Source organism: Hordeum vulgare, chromosome 6H (genome assembly GCF_904849725.1).
Source record: "Hordeum vulgare subsp. vulgare chromosome 6H, MorexV3_pseudomolecules_assembly, whole genome shotgun sequence".
In the NCBI taxonomy this organism is placed as follows: domain Eukaryota; kingdom Viridiplantae; phylum Streptophyta; class Magnoliopsida; order Poales; family Poaceae; genus Hordeum; species Hordeum vulgare.
In genome coordinates this window covers 306,020,717-306,037,844 of record NC_058523.1, presented here as the reverse complement: position 1 = coordinate 306,037,844, position 17,128 = coordinate 306,020,717, and positions in this window count along the sequence as shown.

The window sequence follows — 17,128 nt, the reverse complement described above, 5'->3', positions numbered from 1 at the left end:
GAGTTGCACTTCTTATTTGGATTCTACACATGAAACATATATTATGGTTAAGAAGGTTACAAAGTAAATAAATACGGAGTATGCTCAAATTCCTTGAAAGAGAACGGAAATTAAAAATGGATGTATTTCAAACAAGGTCCTAAAATTCATAGGTCAATATTCAATGTATGTTGGTTTAGATTCTGACAAGGTATGTGCTTTGCACCTCATAATTTCTTAGCAGTTTGTAGTACGAACTAAGAACAAGAAATGTGTTTCTTAAATTATGCATGATGCTACTATTTCATATAGATGTGGTCCAGAGAGAACTCCATTGATGGCTGGTGTACGCAGTAAAGAGCAAAAGCACTTTGTACAGAAGATTAACTTTGAGACAATGATTACAATGAAGGAGTGCATGTTGAAAAAATTAGCCCATGGTTTGTTAATATGTGAATTGTAAAAATGAAAGATTGGACACAAATGGAAAATCCATACAAGTTAAGTTGTTTGTGAAGAATATTCTTGGGTTACCTTATGGGGGTATGAAAGTTCATGTACATAAACTTGTTGATGAAATAAAATGGACTACATTCTCCCAAAGTCTAAAACCTAAAACGTTTACACAAGGCATATTGGAAATGAATACTAGCGAGGGAGAAGAAAACTTGTGCTTACGATATTTGATTGTTATTTTGAGTTTGTATCTACCACCAACATCAAGTTCATTAGTAAGTAGGTGATTACTATCCAGTGATATAAATAAACATTACCAAGAATTTTGAGATGATAATGTTCAAGTTGAAGGATTTCTTCATGTGTTAAGTGTATGAGTTTCTATTTGTATACTACTCAAATTAAATAAATTGTACCATGTATAAATTATCAAACTAAGTTAATCCATATTTTCTTTTCTAAATTTTGTTACTGGACTTTTTCTATGATCCAAAAATGGTTGTGCTAAATGGTTTTCCACATAGAAAGTATATTGGCTCAGAACATTTGCGACAATTTCTTAACATTTGTGACATTTGAAGATAAGCTTACACTATTAATTATGATTATGTATTTTAATTGTTTTACCAATTATATCTGATATATATTGGTGGTCTATCTCAATTGAAGTTCTTATTGTGATATTTATATAGATCAAGTCCATTGAGGATACTATATACCAAGAGGAAGGTGTGTTATTAAAGCACGAACGTGCAACAGCTTATATGGAATATCAACTACCATTAGAAGCTGGAAATACCTCTACGGCGTACATGACTAATGTAAGTAATAAAGATGGAATAAGTTAGACATTGAAAATAAAGTCTGTACTATGTATTAAAGAAAATTCTATGGAAGATGTGTTATTGAACATGATAGTACAACTCTACCAAATGTGTTTATTGAAGCAAATAAGTGTGTTAGTGGTGATGATGACTTTGAGGATTTCATTGTTGTTGGAAGAGAGTGTGTTGAAAGTGTAAATGATCTAATTACATATCAAGTTGTCGATGATGACAATCATGTCGAAGGAAAATAAATTCATTTCACAATAAAGTTGATCGTTCATCACACATTGTGATAGCAATGCAAAGTGTTGTTGATGGTAGGAAATCTTTGCATGCTGAAAGAGATGAAGATGTTAGTAAGGATTTGGAAAGAGTCCAATCCACGAAATTAAGGTTGATTGTACGAATGTGCGTAGTGAAGATCATGGAGCTAAAGTGTGTAATGGAAAAAATAAATTAGGAGATGCTCGGTAGAAAGCGAAAAGTAGACAATATGAAGATAGTATACAAGAGGTTATCTAATTTTTGACACTTGAACAATAATGCATGTCATCCTAAGACGAATGATAGAAACAAGTCTGCATTATTATGGAATAAATAATGCATAATAGCTCATATCAACGCTCTCACCAATACTAAACAACATAGGAAAGCAATAGAGTATATTTTGATTTCACTGATAAGAAAATTATGGCAATGCAGAATATTAAAAAAGTTGAAGAAATTGAAATATTGAAACATTAAGAAACAAAACACTTAAGGATAAGGCCATAGATAACACGACATGTGGGGGTCATATAAATAAGTAAGTACATATAATATGTATTATGTATACTTCCATACATAGCTATTAATGTATGAAATTTCTAAGTTTGGTTGTTAACTTGCTTTTTCATTGTTGCAGATGGTCATTGATAACTGTTGGGGAAGTTCACTTTTGTTATTATTTGTGTATTCTTGGAGTTGTACCCTTACTATAGATCAAATATTAATGTTGCTAAAACTCATTTATGTGTTTTTAAATTTATATATGGTGTACAACTATTATTCTCCAAATTATTTACGTTATGTGAATTTTTTGGTTTTACTTCTCTCTATATATTTTAATGGTTGTGTTAATTCATTGTTATTGTCTTTTGTAAGACGTGTTTTGATGGTTATATATGTGTATCTAGATGTTTTAATACGGTAAGTAATTTGACTATGATAAATGGTTTCTGTAATTCATTTAGGTGGATTTCGTATGGAATGTACTGTCAAAGAGCAAATATTGATGCAGAAAAATGGAGAAGTAGTATTATAGACTATTGAACTTAAATATTAGCATTTTTCCTATTCTGGATGTGTATTTTTTCCTATGTGCAAACAAGAGTATCTGAGTCAATACAGATTTGTATGAAAGCTGCACCAAATGAGCAACAATTATGTTAGCATAGATTAATTATTTAATTAAATTATGAAAATAGAAAGTAAAAACTTAATATATGTAGCTATGTTGTCCCATTTTAGCATACTACGCGCATTAAAAATTATAACATGCTTAGCATACCAATTTAGTTTTAGTCATATAGAGTACACGTGATTCGACCAAACCGTATAAAATCAGATAATTTGGGATGCATTGAGTTCGTTTCAGGCTTAAAATCTGAAGGAACAAATATTCAAGAAAAAATCTTTGAAAAATGTGCCACGCCATCTCAGAAGAACCAAACACATCGTATTGGAGCCTAGATATCAAGTCATGTGGAATATGAGACTGATTGGCATAGAACATAACAAATCTTTATAAGAAATAATATAGTTACAAGGGATGTGATATAACAAAGATTATAGGGGCACGATGACACTACACCTGGTAAGAAAGCTCTATCCTAGCCATAGAACAACTCGTAGTCGCTGGAAAAAGCTTCTAGAAGTGGGACAACAACGGTGATGGACTCCACTCCGTAAGGACTCTTGCAGGGACACAACCTAGCTCACATGCTAGGGATCCTGACAATAATCAAACATGGCATCACCTAATAAAAGCTTGCATGACACACGAGGTGAGTACTTTGAATGTACTCGCAATCTCACAACGGCCAAAAGTATCAAGACAGGATAATAACATAGCATTACCTGTTAAGTTATGATCATCTACTATGAAAGTGGAGGTAAATAATAAACATGATATGGTTTTGAAGGGTAATCATCGTTTAAGGTTACATGGACCACCTCATTGTTGACTATCCAGTCGAGCAAGATATCCTCGTGAATAACACATGATCTAACAAATGATACATCGTCAGGATCATCCCAAGATTACCACTCAGTTCTCGACATCGTTTTAGCATACTCATCTAATGTTATATGTCATTCCTTCATCTTATTGTTTATCGAACAATGTAACCTATTATGAACTACCCAATACCTTGGACACAACTCTCGAGACAGTTTCTTACATTATGTAGAGTTTGCACACTTTACCCAATCTCTAAAGCAACTAGCCTCGTACATTAGTACATGATCCCGTTCCGGTGGGTCGGTAATGCTTCACCTAACTCGTATATCGATGTCGGGGTACAAAAATCTATGGGACCTGCACCACCCTCTGCGGTTCAACTCTGGGTACTCACGGGCCCAAAGAGCTTCACCCATTCCTGTACACTTTAGGTTTAGACAGGTTCGAGCCGCTAGGGAGCATAAAACCCTATGTCGTGTGTGTTGTGGATTATATGGGTCCAAGCACAGGACTGCAACAGCATGATAAGATTGCTCGAGGGGTGCAGTTACGCGTGCAAATGGACAATGTGTCGACCTTTGTAAAGGTAGCCATGGACCTCCGTTTATAGGGAAAGGGGTTACCACAGTGGCTAAAATGGTCGTTACAGGGGGAAATAGTAGATACTATAGCTTCCAAAACTACTCACAAGAGCTACAGTGGGAAATACCTAACCCTGATGGATTAGGATAGGCGCATTAAATGCGCCATGATGTGTCATGCTCGCAATGTTTCCTGCCAAGGATTGCCTCTCCTTCTGTGCCATTCGCCCAACTACCTTTTATTCTTCTTCCATGTCGTGGGACAGGTGTCATTAAGGTTGTTGTCAATCCCTTGAGCCACCAAGTTCCCATGACAAGGTTTACCTAACCACCTGCCCATCGACACATCATTGATGTTGACAACAAGCCAAATGAGGTGGGTTGGCAAAGAGGTACTAGAGTCCTTTCCGGTCATGGCAGTTGTCGGGCCGCCTTCACCGGCAAGGCGGCTTGTCGGAGGCTTCGCCTTGGTGTCTCGCATTGTGTTGGATGCATCGTCTCCCAACAAGGCTTGCGAGGCTGGATAAAATTGTTGTGTGTGCACAAGTGAGGGTACTAAGGGGCACGTTCTTTTGTACAACACAGTAGCCCGTGGAAGTGGGCCATACCGAAGTCCATGATGTTGTTGGGCTAGGCCCAAAGTGGTGCATAGATAGATGGCCGATCCTTACTCTAGTTGTGATGATGATTCTTACCGTCCTTCCCCATGATGTGTGTTGAATGCGGGTCATGGGAGTGGTGGAGCGAGGTGGCGTCTGCAGAGACTGTATGGGGAAGCGCGGGCTAGTCGGACAAGGAGAGGCGGCCTGTGTGCATTCCGCCCTTGTAAAATAAAAATAAGAGCGAGAATTTATAGGTGCGCTGCTCATCCTGATGCAACTTCCTTTGCTTGCCACCCCATGTGTTACTGTGTTCTTTGTGACGCATGTTGCATGCAAGGCATGGCATTGGCACAGAGGGGCGGTTGCTGGAGTGATGCGCTTGGCAACGCGCAGTCACTCATTGGAATTGTAAAGAGCTAGTACCCCGCTTCCTCCCTATAAAAAGGAGGTCATGGGGAGCATTTCTCATTTACCTCTTCTTCTACCAGACTTCCAGCCACCATCACCCTTGTCCTTCATCTTATTTATTTCCTCCAATAGTCCATAGATTCAATGGTGAGGGGTAGAGATCATGGTCGAGCCCGAGCATCCACGGCCGCTTCGAGGGCCTCCCCCCAGAAGCGCATCATCGTTACAGCTGCGGGGTCTGTCTGTGGCTCTCGTGGTAGGAGCACGACTCTAGGCCACGGGAGGCGAGGTGCCCCGAGTATGGCCGACCATGGCGGATCGCTCTTCCCATCGTCCCGTGTGGAGGCCTCTGCACCGAGGTGGTGCATGAGTTCATGGTGGCGTTGCATCGTCGGCCTCGCAGTTGGATGCGGATTCTTGATCCTTTGCAAGGGCCATGGAAGGTAGGAGGTCCTGTAGCATGTGGCTCCGAACGGATGGCTACTGCAATAGACCAGCCAGGGTGGCGGTAATTCTTTCCCTCGGCAGCGCCATGTTCCTAATGCGGGAGTGGACGTAGTTTGCCCTCTGCTGCAGCCTCGGACCCGATCATCTCTTTATATTAAAGTTCAGTCAGGTCATCACGCTCTCCACGAAGTTCTTGGGGACCTCCGACAGTCGACTGCAGTGCTGCACTGAAAGCTCAAGCGGCAGCAACCTTGACTCCTCCAGTGAGAGGGATGACAATGACACCCCCACAACAACAAGCTCGAGGGTGACGACTCCGAGTAGGTGCGACAACATTGTAGTCTTATTTCAAAGAAGGGTCGCACCTTTGTTTGGGTCATCCAAACACGGTGCTCCATCTACGAGACCTTGTTTTTGGAACAATCGCCACACCGTAGAGGTAGATCTCCTTTTTGTGTTTATATTGTACCCAATGTGATCCTATGAGGGCACCAATAAAAATGATTGGGCATTTTCTACTAAATATCCATTTCATGTTATGTTTGCTGAAATGAATGGTTGATTTCCCCTTATGCACAGTTTCGCACTTGTATATTTTCGATCCCTCCACTTATTGGAAATTCCTGCCGATGCACGCATCCTTGCCGCGAGAACTTTAGGAATGGGTCCTCAACAACTTACCGGAGATGCCGTTGCTGGCCAGACCACCTTGCCGTCCATGTCGCGGCTACTTGGGTTGTTGAGCGGACTCGAAATAACAAAGAGCACACACAAATTCGGAAAGGGTCCTTCGCATGGAGGTTTTCTCATACAAATGGAATCGTTCAAGGGGAAATAGCTTACAACAAAGAAATTCTTAAAGCTTACTGTGACTTAGCTTTCTCTTGGTTGTGTTCCTTGCTGCAAGGTAGCCATCCTTGAACATGTTTGTAAGTGTCCATACCGTCAGTCCCCTAGGAAGAATTTCACATGGGGGCCCATTCTTCTTTTTGAGAAAAAGAAAGAAGAGAAAATAAAGGATGCTAGGAACCTTTGCAATTCAATAGACACCTTATGCAAGTTAAAATTGATCACAACATTTCATGTAGGATACATAAAACAAATATGTACTTTCACAAGAAGTTGTAGAACACTTAGCTTTATTGAAGATGCACAGGGTTTTCGCCTGGCTTTGTACAAAGGATTACAAGCCTTGTTGGACTAACTTTTACAAAGGGGGTTGCCAGGAGGCCAGGCAACCATGCCTCATGAGTAGAACTTGCGAAGATGCTTAATATTCCACGAGTTCTGCACCGGGGTGCCAACTTCGGTCTCCGGGCGAACCGCACCAAGCCTAGTGACTTGTACCACCCGGTAAGGGCCTTCCCACATTGGTGTCAACCTATTTGATCCCTTCATGGACTGGGTCCGATGAAGGACAAGGTCACCAACCTCAACGCTTTAGGAGTGCACCTTGTGGATGTGATAGCGGTGCAAGGCTTGCCCGTACCGAGTGGCACGCAGGACAGCCTGAAGATGATCTTCCTCGAGGAGTGTGGCATCATCTCGACGCAGTTTCTCTTGCTGGTCCTCATCAAAGTCCTACACTCGTGATGACTTGTACATGAGTTCCGTGGGGAGTACCGCTTCTACACCATAGACTAGGGAGAAGGTGGTCTTGCTGGTAGATAAATTTTGTGTCATTCTTATCAACTAAAGAACCGTCGGCAACTCATCCATCCAGCGCCTTTTGTGTTTGCGCAACTTGTCGAAAGTCCTTGTCTTGAGGCCCCACAACACTTCAGTGTTTGCCCTCTCTACTTGGCTATTGCTCCTAGGGTGGGAAACTGAGGCAAAGCTGATCTTGGTGCCGATGTTTTGACAGTACTACATGAAGTTGTTGTTAGTGAATGTGTGTGTTGTTGTCGGTGAAAATCTTGTTGGGCACTCGAAACGGCAAACTATTCCTCTCACAAACTTGAATGTTGCTTGCGCTATTACCTTCCTCACTGGCTCCACTTGATCCCACTTTGTAAAATTTTCGATTGCTACGAACAAGAATACAAAGACCCAGTAGCACGGTGGAAAGGGCCAATGATGTTGACCCCCAGACTGCAAATGTCCAGGAGAGTGGTATGGTCTGAAGGGCTTGTGCCGGCTGATGTATCTGCTTGGCATGGAATTGGCATGGTTCACATATTGTTACCACCGCGAAGGTGTCTTGAAGGGCTGCCGACCAGTAAAATCCTTGACGAAACGCCTTACCAACAACCGCATCGGATCCGATGTGAGCTTGGCATATTCCTTTATGTATCTCTGGCAACAGTTTCTGTCCATCTTCCCTTGATATGCACTTCAATTTCACACCATTTGGCCTTCTTTTGCACAAAGTGTTGTCCACGATTTGGTACATGCTTTATTGGCAGGATACTCTTTCAGCTTGCTCTTGTTCCTTGGCGAGATCTCCTGTGTGGAGGTATTAGACAATTTAATGTGCCCATGCTGGAGCTTGTGGTTGTATGACAAGGACCCAAGGCATTTCTTCTGCTCCAGGACAATTGGGTCTGCCGGAGCTCCCTACTCACCAGCATGCATCTATTCATTTCCGGCAACCTTCTTGGTGGACACTAATGGCTCTGCCAGTAAATAATCGACAAAGTTGAACTTTCTTTTCCTGGCCTGCCGCGCTGATGGCGTGACTGAAGGCCGAGTTAATTGGAGTACAGAAGTGGCTTGCTCCACATGCAGCTTCTGTGCAGCTTGCTTTGACAGGCCATCAACTATGCTATTTTCAGCTCGAGGGATGTACTCCGTCTGTAGACCGTCAAAGTTATCTTCCAACTTCCTCACTTCATCTACTATGCTTCCATCAGAGGGTTGTGGTAATCTTTGTTTACTTGATGCACAACCAGATGTGAGTCTCCTCAAAGTATCAACTTCCTGATGCCAACATCCAATGCTATCCGTAGACCGACAAGGAGTCCATCATATTCTGTTGTGTTGTTCATCGACACCTGCCGGGGGAAGTGCATCTGGATCACATACTTGGGGTGCTCCCTGGTCAGTGTGACGAGCAACACTCCAGGACCGGTGCCTTGAAGCGAGAAAGCCCCATTGATGTACATTATCCATTCCTATAGTGGTTCCTTGCTGTTGAGGGGTTTTTATGGAATTTCTTCATCTTGTGTTAGTGTCCATTCTGCAATTAACTTTGCCAATCCATTGGTCAATATATTGGGCGTGCTCTCGAAGCTTAGGTCAAAACTAGCCAGCTCCAACACCCACTCGACAATCCTACTAGTTGCTTACGAATTCCTCAAGATGGGATGCATCGGAAAGTGAATGACATGGTGATATGATGTGCTTGGAAGTAGTGGTGCGGTTTTCTCGAGGCCATGAGGAGGCCAAAAATTAGCTTATGTATGCTTGAATATGTCGACCTAGCCCACTGTAGGACAGAGCTAACCAAATAGACTGGGTGCTGCACCACCTTCTTCTTCCGCATGGTATGTTGCTCTATCTCTTGTGGTGTACATGTGTTGTCGGTGCTTTGGCTTGCCAGAGTTGAATTCGGCTTGCCTGTCACCGACTCGGGTCGCCACTTCCTCTCCCTTAGGTACTCTCTCTGCCACTATGCAGAACCAACCACTTGGTTTGTTGTCGCTAAATATAGCAGCAATGGATCTTGTTGTTTAGGCGCGACCAGTATTGGTGTTGAGAATAGGTATTTCTTAAAATCTTGCAACGTTGCCTCTGATTCTGGAGTCCAATTCATTAGGCCTGCCTTTTTTAGGATTTTGAAAAATGTCATGGCATGCTGTGTAGACTTGGAAATGAACGTGCATATGGCGGTGATGCAGCCCGCGAAGCGGCATACGTCCTTGACGCACTTCGGACCTCCAACTGCTCGATTGCCTCAATCTTTGGTGGGGTTGGGTTCTATCCCGCATTGTGACACAAACAACCCATGGATATTGCCGTTTGGGACTCCAAACATGCACTTCTTAGGGTTGTTCTTCAACTTGATCTTGCACAAGTTTGCAAAGGTTCCTTCTAAGTCTTGCATTAGCGTGTCCATGTCGTTGGTTTTGACTACTATGTCATCCATATATGCCTTCACATTTCTATATAACTGCGGCCGAAAACCAATTTGGACGGGCCTTGCAAATGTTGAACCAGCACTCTTCTACTCAAAAGGCATATGCTTGAAGCAGTATGTGCCACACGGGGTAATGAATGCAGTTTTCTCTTAGTCTTTCTCGGCCATGAAAATCTGGTGGTAGCCAGTGTAGGAATCAAGGAACGAAAACAGGTTGGAACCAACAGTTGAATCCACGATTTGATCAATGCATGGTAGGGCAAAAGTGTCTTTTGGAAAAGCCTTGTTGACATCGGTGAAGTCAATGCAAATTCTCCATTTCCCACTTGCTTTCCGCACCACCACTGGGTTCGCAACCCACATGGGGTGGAGCACAACTGTGCTCAGACTTGCTGCCTCCAGCTTCTTGATTACTTCGGCAATGATCTCTTGCCACTCCAGGGCTTGTTTCCGGACCTTCTGCTTGATGGGACGTGTGTGTTGACAACTGGCAAGGTGGTGCTTGATCACCTCCCTAGGAACGCCGTAGATGTCAGATGGTTGACATGGAAACACTTCAACATTCACCCACAGGAAGTAGATGAGCGTGCTGTCCTATTTGCTGTTGAGGGTGGAACTTATAGTGAAAGTGTCGCCCTCATCATCATCTAGTGCAGCCACTTGCTTGGTCTTGAGGATGGTCACCTTGTTTTTCTTTCTCCTGGCGGTAGAGGTCTCTAGCGAGACAGCGACGGGTGTGTTGTGCTCTACGGCGCGCTTTCTGGAATCATCAGCAGGTTTGTTAGAACACTTCTTATTCCACCTCCTCTCGGGAGCTTTGTCGGCACACACTGCCACTACATCCCGTAGAGCTTGTCGATCCTGAGGTTTGTATTCTTGTTGTCGACATGGACGGTGATGACGCTCATCGTCCCTGGCATCTTCAATGTATTGTATGTGTGGTGAGATGCAGCCAAGAACTTTGCCACTATCGGTCGGCCCAAGATCCATTTTTATGGTAGTGATATCTTCACAACATCAAGGACAACCTTCTCCGTTTTGAAGTTGAGCTAACTACCAAAAGTCACCGGCACAGTAAATTTTCCCTTGGGCTGAGATCTTCCTGGGTTGACCCCTGGAAAGACCCTGTCGGCTTGAGGTTTGTGTCTGGGATGTGCAGCCGTTTGATCACGTCAGGTGAGATCCAATTCAAGCCGGCCCCACTGTAGACCAAGATCTTCATGACCTTGAGGTTTTGGATTGTTGGTGGCATCAACAACAGCACACACCCGACATCAATGATGCGATCAGGGTGTTCCTCGGTGTCGAAGATGATGAAAGTGTTGGACCACTTGAGGGGTTTCCTTGCCTCTACCGAGGGTTCTGCTTCGTTGACTCATGTACCCATTGCTTGAGCTACCGGTGGGAGGAGTGCAAAGATGCGCCTCTATGGACACACATAGCACCCATCGCCACTACACCATGCACCAGAATTCCCTACAGTTATGTGTAGGGAAAAGGTCACTATTGCCGACCCACGGTTGGCCAGGAAAATTTCTAACAGTTTGTGGGTCGGCAAAACTCTTTACGGTGACTCACTGTCGGTCGGGAATGATATAACAGGTACCATCGAATCATCAATTGGGAATTATCTTATGGCCCATGGACCATCGGTCGACAAATAATCCCGACCGACTTTCAGATTCTAAATGGGCCTCGCGTGCGAACAACCAAAATTTTGCGCCAATACCTGGCCCAACCCGCGAAATGTTTTTTCCCCAAATCACCTTCAATCCCCAAATCCCTAGCCTCTCCTGGTCGATCCCCACATACACCTCCCCGCACTGGCCTCCCCACCGCCGCCCCACGCCTCCCCTCCGCTGCCCCACACCTCCCCACCGCCGCCCCATGCTGCCTGCGCCGCACTCCCTCTGCTGCCCCGCCCCGGGGCCGTCCTGCCCGCCCGGCGACGCCTTGCGCCGCCTCACGCCGCCCCGGCGCCGTCCTGCCCATCCATCGCCGCCCGGTGCCGTCCTGCCCGTCCATCTCCGCCCGCGTCGTCCTGCCCGTCCATCCCCACGCCGCGCCGTCCTACTTTCTCTCCTTGTCGCTGCTTCAACTTGCATCGGGGCAGCGTGCGGCTGCGGTACATCTCCCCTCCCTCTCTCTCTCTCTCCTAGAGGCATGTTGTGAAAGTGGGCTGTGGTGAATGGAGAGCTCCGGTGGCGAGGAACAAGGAGCACCAGAGATCTGCCGTGGAATGCATGTGGCGGGGATGGGGAGACCTCCGGCAGTGTGGATATTCATCTCTTTCTACATGCGATCTGACTTCACCTCTCTTGTTTTTTTTGCAGGTAGCGCATAGAACCACTGTTGGCACCATTGGGCAGAGGAAGAAGAGTAGGAGAATATTTGGAACTAGCTGCTGTATAAGGAGTGTGGAGTGTCCACTGTTTATTTTGCTTTTAGTATATGATTTGTTGATGGAGTGCTTTTAGTCTTGCTGTTTGATTCAGAAATTATGTGAATAGCTAAAATGGTAGATAGATTAGGGGGTTAGTGGGTAACAAACAGATATTATTTTATGAAATTGGTGAGCTTAATATCTTGGTGGTATTTTGTAACAGATGTGGCTCTAAGATTTATTGAAGTTGTTATACATTCTTAGCATAACCGAGTCAATGTTGCGTGTTAACATAATTTGATGTATGTACCTAACCAATTGAATATTATAGATGCATTTCACTACAAGGAATATGCTAATACACGACGCTATTTTTTCGTCGCTACATCGTCACGGTTTTTAATTTACGACGATCTCACGACGAAAAACCAAGCGTCGAAAACGGAGCGTCAGAAATGAACAGCAGCGACGTTTTGATCAAAATCGTCGTAACTTTTACGACGATTCCTCTATCGTCGTAACCTTTACGACGATCCTAAATCGTCGTTGGCAATCAAACCCAGTCCTACGTGGCAGTCCTACGTGGAAAAATTACGACGAAATCAAAACATCATGGTTGAAATCAGCCCAACCCATTTCAATTGATCACATGGGAAAAATTATGACACGGCAGGAAGATCTTACTGGAATCAGCAAATGGTCCTCTTAAGTAATTAGTCTCCAGGACACAACACAACAACCACAAATGGGTTCTGGTTACACTGTCAAGTGCGTTAGTATGGCAGAAAGTGAGAAGACTATGGCCATTTTCGAAGTCTTGCATCTATCCTACTGATATGAGAATATTATGTCTATAGCTCTCACAATAACCATATGCCGTTGTTTTGCAGTACAGAAAGTAGAAACGAAAGGCTCAAGCAACGAGCCGTTAGTTCACAATCCTAAGATCTGGCATGATTACGAACACGGCTTCCCCTGTTCTAAGCATTTCAACTCAGCTCCAGTAGCGATGAGACGACGAATTCATCACAAACACACACACACACCTTGGTTTTCAGGCGCTGCTTCAGCTGGGCATCCTTGTTATACTTCTCCTTGTGGAACTCCATGATCTTGCAAACCGGAGGGTTCGATTTCCGGTCGACCTGCGCCGGTAGGCGGCGACACCGAGATAACCATGAGAAGTGAAAATTGGCAGCACATGGTGAAGAAGAAGAAGAAGGAGGAGGAGGAGATGCGGCGGTACCTCGACTAGGTCCAACCCCATCCTGGCGGCCATCTGCAGCGCCTCGTGCCGGGGGACAACATCATGCCCTGCAGAAATCGGAAAAAAAATCGCATCTTGAGCATCGGAATGGTGAATGGAGGAGGGGGGTGGGAGGGAAGGGTGTGGGCATCTCCGTCACTGACGAGCCGGAGGAAGGGGGCGGTGCTGTCTTTGTTGAGCCGGTGCCCGGCGTCGTCGTCGGCGTCCTTGAACACCTCGAGAAGGATCTGGTAGACCTCGAGCAGGTGGGCGAGGAAGGTGACGTGCTTGTGCCAGCACTCGCCAGTGCCGGCGGCGCGCAGCACGATGGTGAGGGCGGGCAGGGTCGGGTCGCCGCATTGGTCCTCCTCGGCCCGCACGTACTCCTCGCCGCACTGGTCCTCCTCGGCTGCTGATCGGGGGAGAGGGAGGGGTTGGGGTCGGGGCCGCGGGGCTGCGAGTGGGATTGAGCTAGGGTTTGGATCTGGATGGGGAGCGGGGACAGCGGCTGCTGGATGGGGAGCGGGGACAGCGGAGGGATGGTGTAGACCGGCGGCAAGCGGAGGGATGTGTGTGTGGCTGATCTGGATCGGGGAGCGGTGGTGGGAGGATGCAGAGGGAGGTGGGTGTCGGATTTGGATCGGGGGGCGGTGGTGTGAGGTGGCTGCAAGGCTAGGGTTTCAACGCGAGAGAGAGGGAGGTTTTTTCTGCGAGAGAGAGAGAGAGAGGGCTAGGATTGACGGAGGGACGGATATATGGATGGACGGACGGACGGATGCTTGCCATGTCATTGATCCATGTCACAACTGATATCACCAATCATAGTTCATCTAGTAAGATTTTGTTTTTTGTTTTTCTTTTATAGTTTTTACCCTCTTATTCAGGGTAACATTTAACCTCTTATAGTTTGTTCAACTGAACCAATGTTTTGCACGTGTGTGTATCTAGGGATGACCAACAATGTTGATTTGGGGTGGCATTTTCTTTCCGTAAAAAAACATTTTCTATTTTTCGAGTGACCAAAATGAGTTTTTTATTAATGACATGCCATATATTTGTTGTAAAATTGGACCAAACCAATTTTCTAAAATACTAGGCCACATTTAATGTACAGTTCACTAAATGGTTGGGTGTTAAAAGCTTTTATCCACCTCTCGTGAAAAGAAAAAATTTCATCGATTGAGCTGGAAGCGGGTCAAATTTGAACTGTAGCTTCATTATAGATTTATTTTTATTTTTTCCAAAAATCATTTATAGGTACAAAAGTATCTATTTAATCAGAGAAATACCAAAAGATTTTCAAGATTCAACCACTAGGTAAGAACGGTCATACCAGTCGTTTTGACCGCATTTTAAAATGGCCATGAATAATTTAAAAAAAATCAAAAAAATGGAAAACATTTGCATTGTGTCATTATATGTGACAAAGATACCAGGAAAAATAATAACCCTGTAATACAACAATTATTTTAAAAAAGTGTTCTCAGAAATGGGCTATCATGTGTGAAGATTCATGGTTTTCAAGCTAAATAATCAATTTTATGGCCACATTCATGCCATAGTTTGTTGAAACGATGTAATATTACGCATAAGGGTGCATATTGTAATGACAAACAATGCTGATTAAGGAAGTGTTCATTTTCCTTGTAAAAATCATTTTCCATTTTTCAAGTGCCCAAAATGAGTTTTTTTTCTGAAGGGCCTACCATATATTTGTTTCAAAATTGTATCAAATCATTTTTCTAGAATACTAGGCTATATTTAATTTGCAATTGAAAAAATGGTTGGGTGTTAAAATCTTTTATCCACCTCTAGTGAAAAAGACAAATTAATGCCGAATGAGCAAGAAGCGGGTCAAATTTGAACTAGAGGTGCCTCATAGTTTTTTCATGATTTTTTACAAAAAACATTTTTAGATAAATAAGTATCTATTTAATCATAGATCCAACAAAAATTTGGCAAGATTCAACCACTAGCTATGAACGGTCATGCCCGTCGTTTCGACAACATTTTGAAATGGCCATGAAAATTCAAAAAAATGGAAAACCTTCGCATTGTGTCATAATATGTGACCAAGTTACCAGGAAAAATAATAAACTTTTAATACGGTGATTATTTTGAAAAGGTGTTCTTTGAAATGGGCTACCATGTGCGAAGATTCATGGCTTTCAAGCCAAATGATCAATCTTATAGCCACATTCATGACATAGTTTGTTCAAATGATATAATATTATGCACAAGAGTGCATATTAGAAAGGCAAACAATGTTGATTAAGAAAGTTTTCATTTTCCTTCTATGTAAAAATTATTTTCCATTTTTCAAGTGCCCAAAATGAATTTTTTTGTGAGGGACCTACCATATATTTGTTTCAAAATTGGACCATATCATTTTTATCAAATACTAGGCCATATTTAATGAACAATTGACAAAATGGTTGGGTGTTAACTCCTTTTATCCACCTCTCATGAAAATGACAAATTTATGTCGATTCAGTTGGAAGCGGGTCAAATTTGAACTGCAGCTGCATTATAATTTGCTATTTATTTTTCCCAAAAATCATTTATAGGTACATAAGTATCTATTTAATTAGAATTACATGGTGTGGTGACTTGACGCCGAGGTTTGGATGGTGGTCAAGGACCCCAACTGCAGAGCGCATGGTCACTCGCTGACCGTTGAGTTGCCACGCATTCTGGGTGGAATAGGCATGTCAGGTGGGTTGGACACTCCCTCGGTAGGTGTCATGAAGAAGAATAGAATAGAAGAATCTCACGAGGAGACCGAACTAAGCTCAAACATGAATTAGCAGCCAAGTGTTTGATTAGCGGTGCGGGTAATGAACATAGACAATGGGCCTAAATTTTGGCTGAGGGTGATCATGTACTAAGGAGACTCTCGTGGCAAATTTTTAGCTCAAATGAATGAACATAGGTGGCACTTGCTTTGCAAAGTACCACACTATGCAGAAATATGGATGTCGAAGCTGGGATCAAATGAATGAATGGATTGAGCTGAAATTTGGTGTATGATGATAATTTGGGCACATTAAGGCATTGTAAAAATTTCATAAAATTTGGATAAACAAAAATTGTACTTCCTTCACAATGCTCTCTACTAAACAGAATATTGGAAAAAATATTGAGGGAAACTGACTAAATTAAATGAGCTAAAATTTGGTGGAGTGAGGTTATATGGTCAGTTTCATCGCGTGGTAAATTTTCATCAACTATAAATCAATATATAATGTAGTTGCATCACAAAATAAAAATATTACCAGAAACAAAGATTGGATGATGAGCTCACATGGATTGTCATATGGGGCTAAACTTTTGTGGAGAGCTATGTTTTGGACACATAGAAGATGTGGGAAAAATTCAACTCATCAGGATATTCCTATCTAGTACTTCCTTCACAAAGTTGTTAGCTGAACACAAACTTTGGAAATTTACTGAGAAAGATTTACTACGCAAATTGTTACGAAAGTTTTCATGAGGCAATGATTTGGATAGGAAAGAGTGCTCAAAAAATATGAGGGTAATCAAAAAAATGGAAATAGCACTTCCTTCACAAAGTGCTATTGTGAACAGAATAGGAAAATGAATATTGCTGAATTATTTTTAAACTATGGAAGGAAGGGTTTTAACATATTTGAGGAATATATGATCCAAAGTATTTATGAGAATTTTTTGAGAATTTTTGGAATGACAGAATAGTAGGTTGCTTCACAAACTAGGCGGGTTTGGCGGGTGACATAAAATGGACCCACGAGTGACATGTCAACATAGTTAGAACATGTTACCACATTTTTATAATCGCCGTAAAAGTTATGACGATCTCATATTATGCAGTTACGACGTTTTTGACTCACATCGTCGTAATTTATATGTAGATTTGATCCC